Source organism: Alexandromys fortis, unplaced genomic scaffold (assembly GCF_014885135.2).
Source record: "Alexandromys fortis isolate MF-2015 unplaced genomic scaffold, M_Fortis_MF-2015_v1.1 scaffold_550, whole genome shotgun sequence".
Classification (NCBI taxonomy): domain Eukaryota; kingdom Metazoa; phylum Chordata; class Mammalia; order Rodentia; family Cricetidae; genus Alexandromys; species Alexandromys fortis.
The window spans coordinates 37,099-43,067 of NW_026068431.1; positions in this window are offsets into that span (position 1 = coordinate 37,099).

Genomic DNA, 5,969 nt, shown 5'->3' on the forward strand with positions numbered 1-5,969 from the left:
TTTTTTTTTAAAAAAAAAAAAGGTAAATTTGGATGGGATAATAGATTAGTGTGAGCTTAGTCACTCTAATAATAATAGTGAGTAGTAGAGTGAGTACTTGTGAGCTATTATTTATAGGCAATTTACATTGGTATAGATTCTTGTATATTGTTATAAACTTAAATTATATTGAATATGTTCTTATTTTTGTCCACCATATTTGTATATCTAGGCAAAAATATCTTGTCATATTGTATGCATGCATGCTTCTACCTCTGCTTAAAACATTTTTTGTATATTGATACAATTTTAGAATATATTTATCATATTGCAATGTACATTTCTACCTCTGGTCAAGATACTTACACATTGTTTACATTTTAAGGTCATTGTTCTCATTTGTTGCACAGTTGTTTATTATATAATATTCTAATATGAAGTCTTAATCTTTAAATTATATAGGTATTAAGAATTATAGATTAATCATTGTCTATGTCATACTTACAGTTAGACTAATCAGGTTCTTCAGATATATAGAGATTGTATTCTGCATAGACAGGTTATCTTCAACCACTTCAAAGAGCTGTAGAATAACTTAGGGTTCTGTTGAAGTGAGACATGATTGCTCCTAGAAGCACCAATCATTCCTGAGAGAATGTTGAGCACTGAAGACACTCCACTTGGAGCTTGGTTTTTTCTTGGCAAAACTGGCCTTTGGGCAAGGAACTGCCCATACCTCAACCACTGACAAGGTACATGGTGTCTGGAAATGGATAAGCAGGACACAAGGAAAAGGACTGTCAAATCTGGCCAAGAAAGGGTAAGACGGTTTTGAAAAATTTCCTGCCTCTGAAAATGGTCTGTCAGTTACTCTAGGCCTTAGCCAATGTTGGTTGCTTCAACGTTGCACATGAGACTTTGGGTGATTGCCTAGGTAGCCAGTCTCTGTCATTTGTTGTACATTTGTGGAAGTTGTCTGATTATACTTTCTGCTTTCTCGAGTAATATTATTTCCCTTCTCAGATAAAGGCCCTGACCAGAAGAAATTTTCAGTGGAAAATGTTTATTACATCTTACAGCTTAAAACCCATCATGAAGAGAAGTCAAGGCAGGAACTCAATGCTCAGTCCTGGAAGCCGGAACTGAAGCAGTGGCAATTGTGGAATGAATTCTGATTGCTTGCTTGATACACTTGGATTACTCAGGTTGCTTTCTTATACACACAAGGACAATGTTTACAGCCTATAGTGACTGAAATATTTAACAAAAATTATCAATCAAACAAGTATCCCAATTGCCTGAGAGTCATTCAAAAAGGAGCATTTTCTCTATTGATGTCGAGTCTTCTCAGATGATTCTAGCTCATGTCAATCTGACAGAGAAAAGAACCAATACAGAATAACTGCTTCTCACAAAATAGGACCAAATAAATGTATGTACTGAGTGTCTGCTACATCTACAATGACTTCAAAATCTAAAATTTTCCTGGAGCAACTCAACTGCTGCTGGTTTGCTGTCAACCTAAAATGACAGTGACTAAGACTCACCCATGTGATCTGTTCTTTTTTCACTCCTCTCATGCTCCTGTGATTTCAGGAAGCCCCAAGGACTTGGAAGGAATAAATTTTCCTTTTTTTATCTAAAAAAATGGAATGTTCTGAGAAGGTCTGGTAGATGGATACTGTGTTGGAGTGTCTAGTTCTCCTCACATGCATGAAAGGCACAGATATTAGTGTTCACTTGGAAGCTGAGACAACAGATCTAAGAGTTTGATAGCACTAAAGACCAGAAATGAATTTAAAATTCAGAAGCTGGGCTGGAGAGATGACTTGGCAGTGAAGCACACTTGTTCTTGTGGAAGACCTGGGTTCAATTCCCAGCACCCACATGACAGCTCACAGCTATCTGCAACTTGAATTCCTGTGCATATGATGCCTTTATCTGACATCTGCAGCTATCAGACATGTACTTGGTGCACAGATGTGTGTGTGTGCAAAATATTCATACACATAAAATAAATTTTTTAAATCTAAAAAAGTTCAGAAGATGTTGACAATTCCAGAAATGCTATCCATATCAACACCAATGAAAAATGATCCCCACTTGCCCTCAGTCTGATGGAGCCATACTCTCAGTTAATGTTCTCTTTTCGCAGGTGACTCTGCCTGTGACAGGTTGAGGAAAGTGTAAGATAACTGCTTTTCACCAAACGTAAGAGTGATGCATCTATAACAACTCTTGACCTCAAAACCTTGATGATTCAGTTTTCTAACAGTGTCACAATTATCCAGGAAGGGGGAAATTTCTGACATTCACAGTCTCCCTAAAATGGAGAGTGTGTTTTTTTTTTTAAGTTCAGTTGTGAAACTTGCTCTCTGTTCTGTTCATTTGGTGCTCCTATAATTGCAGGGAACAAGGAACGTATAATCTTGCATTGTACTTATCAGATTTGGAAAATGAAATGTTTGTACACATTGGGTGGGTGAAGATGTGTTGGACTATCATGTTTTTTCACATGGGTGAGCATCACAGACATAAGAATTCAGTTGAAAGTTGAGACAACAGACTTAAGGGTTTGGTAGAACGAGGAAACAGAGGTGAATGAAGAGTTCAGAGGCCTTTTCCATGGACAATTCTAGAGAGAGTATGGCAGCAGAATGTGAAAATCTCGTCATTCCCAACCCACATTGCTGATCCCACATTCCTGGGTAAAGATAGAAAGAACTAGAATAGAAGTTTGTCATTGGGTCTTTAAGAGTGCATCTGACTAGGAGCAAGAATAAGAATGTTTGTTTCCAGAGATCTCTGGTGATGATTAATCTTCATTGAGGTTTTGTGTGAATCTATATCCCTAGGAGATTCTGAGACACATTACCGGTGTGCCTGTGAGGGTGTTTCCAGTGATGATTTCTTAATGTGGTTGGCTCCATCCATGGTCTGCTATGCAGACAGAATAGAAGGGGAAATGGAGAAAGCTGCTGGAGCATCCATCAGGATTCCCACTTTTTTCTGATTCCCATGACCTTTCCTGGGCCACTCCACCATGCCACCCCTGCAATGATAGGTGGTCCTGAAACTGTGGGCCAGATATAAGTGATTCCTCCATAAACTGTTTCTGTTAGGTATTTGACCAAAGCAAGAGAAGAATGCTGATTTATCTCTGATCACAAATACAAAAGTATCTTATACCAGAGTTGGAATATGTAAATAGACCAGAGTTTAAAGTATCTTATACCATGGCTTAAAGTATTGTGGGGAAGGTGTGGATAAACTGGAAGGCAACCCTAACGATCATCATAATCCCAACTGTTGTGACCCCCATTCCTTTTTCTTTTCAAAAAGTTTCATTGAAATTTCTTATACAATATGCTTTGATTATATCCTTATCTTCCCAGTTCATCCTAGATCCCCTCCACATTCCTACCCAGCAAAGTTTCAGTTCATTCTCCCAATCTTTTTCCTCTCCTCTTTCTCTACATGTCCTCTCTCAAAATAAAGAAGAAAAACAACAAAAAATTAAACAAACTTTTAAAAAAAGAAAATCACAAGACAAAAATTACCAAAAGAAAAAGTAAGCACAAGACAAATACCCAAATTTCATTTTTTTGTTTTGTTTTGTTTTGTTTTGTTTTGTTTTGTTGCCAACTGCTCCTGGGCAGGGGGTCTGTTGTTGATATATACAGTGGCACTCCATTAGAAAGAACTGATTTGCCTTTGCCTATCAGGTATTAATTGAAGACAGCTTCTTGGTTAGGAGTGGAATTTTGTTTCTACTTCCCCTTCTCAGTCCTGACTTTTTGTTTGTTTTGAACCTATATAGGATTTCTGTATGCTGTCACTGTCTCTGTGAGTTCATATGTGTGAGTTCATGTGTGTATTGGTCCTGTTGTGTCTGAAAGATGCTGGTTCCTTAGAGTCGTGCACCATCACTGCCTCTTACAGTCTTCTTAGCTCTTCTTCCAAATAGATCCCTGTGCCTTGAAGGGAGTAGGGGTTGAAAGAGACATCCCATTTAGGGCTGAGTGCTACAAAGTCTGTCACTCTCTGCACACTCTTCAATTTTGGATCTCTTTGTTAATTACCATCTACTGTAAAAAGAAGCTTCTCTAATGACTTTGGCTGATGTTCTGGTATATGAGTATAGCATCATGTCATTAGGAAACATTCTATTGCTTAATTCCTTTGTTGGAATAATATTATTGGGTTTTCTGTTCGGCCAATAACTCACATAAACTCAGGTTTCTGGCCATTTAGTAGTGCCATTTATTGCTTCTATATCATAGAGTGGGCCTTAAAACCAATCAGAAAGTTGCTGGTTACTTCCATATAATTTGTGCTTCTACCGCACCAGTTGATCTCACAAGCAAGTCGCTGTTACAGTTCTCAGGAGTTGTGGCCAAGTGATATTGGTGATTATGTTTTCTTCCAGCAGCATGTGAAGTACCTTCCAGCACCACGAATGCTAGTTAGATAGGGGCCAAGCTTCTAGTGTTGCCCCAGATTATTTTATCCATGTTTGTTACATAAGTAAGTTGTTTCTTTAGGAAAAGGACTTACCATTGGGTTAGGAAAGTAATCAATAACCTTTCAGTAGCCTTGGCAATAGCATGTAATGTCTGAAGCAGGACTATAGCACTTCTTTGGCCAATGACTCAACAAGATGCAACCCATTCCTAGAACTGGAGGTTTTACATGGTGGTGTGTGGTGTGTAGTTGGTGCATTGTTACCACCATGATATGATAACTCCATTTAAACCTCTGTCATATACTTATATATGAAATATGTATATATATATATATATGTGTGTGTGTGTATATTAAAGAAGCTTCTATAATATTAGGTTTCCATGTGACTTTTCAAAAGGCCTTTAGCATTGGTTGTCCCTCCCCATATTTCCTCTTTTGTCCCATCTTTATTCCAATTTAATCTCTTTTATCTCCTTATAACACTATACTCGATTTTCCCTACATTGTAAGATCCTTTCCACCACTCTGGTCCCTTAATAGGTACCTAACCTTTGTGGTTATTTCAATTGTAGTATGCACATTGAAATTTTAAAGCCAACATTCATATATAAGAAAATCATGCAATTATTATCTTTTTGGTTTGGGTTACCTCAATCAAGATGATTGTTTTAGACTCCACATATTTATCTCCAAATTTTTTTCTTTTTCTTTTTTTAAAGTTTTTAAAATTGTTTTTATTGAGCTGTATATTTTTTCTCCCCTCCCCCTTCCTCTCCACTCCCCTTCTACTCACCCCCATGATCCCCATGCTCTCACTTTACTCAGGAGATATTGTCTTCTACTTCTTATGTAGATTAGATCCATGTATATCTCCCATAGGGTCTTCATTGTTGTCTAGGGTCTCTGGGATTGTGATTTGTGGGCTGGTTTTCTTTGCTTTGTATCTAAAAGTCACTTATGCGTGAGTACATATGATAATTGTCTTTCTGGGTTACCTCACTGGGTTTTTTCGATTCATCCATTTGCCTGCAAATTTCAAGATGTCATTATTTCTTTCTGCTGTGTAGTACTCAATTGTGTAAATATACCACGTTTTCCTTATCCATTCCTTGGCTGAGTGGAATTTAGGTTGTTTCCAGAGGTTCTGGCTATGACAAACAATGCTGCTATGAACTTAGTTGAGCACATGTCCTTGTGGCATGATTGAGCATCCTTTGGGTATATACCCAAAAGTGTTATTGCTGAGTCTTGAGGAATGTTGTTTCCCAGTTTTCTGAGAAATTGCCATACTGGTATCCAAAGGGCTGTACCAGCTTGCATTCCCACCAGCAATTTAAGAGTGTTCCCTTTTCCCCACAACCTCTCCAGCATAAGTTGTCATCAGTGTTTTTGATCTTGGCCATTCTTACAGATGTAAAATGAAATCTCAGAGTTGTTTTGATTTGCATTTCTCTGATGGCTAAGAATGTTGAACATTTCTTTAAGTGTCTTTCAGCCATTTTAGATTCCTCTGTTGAGAGTTC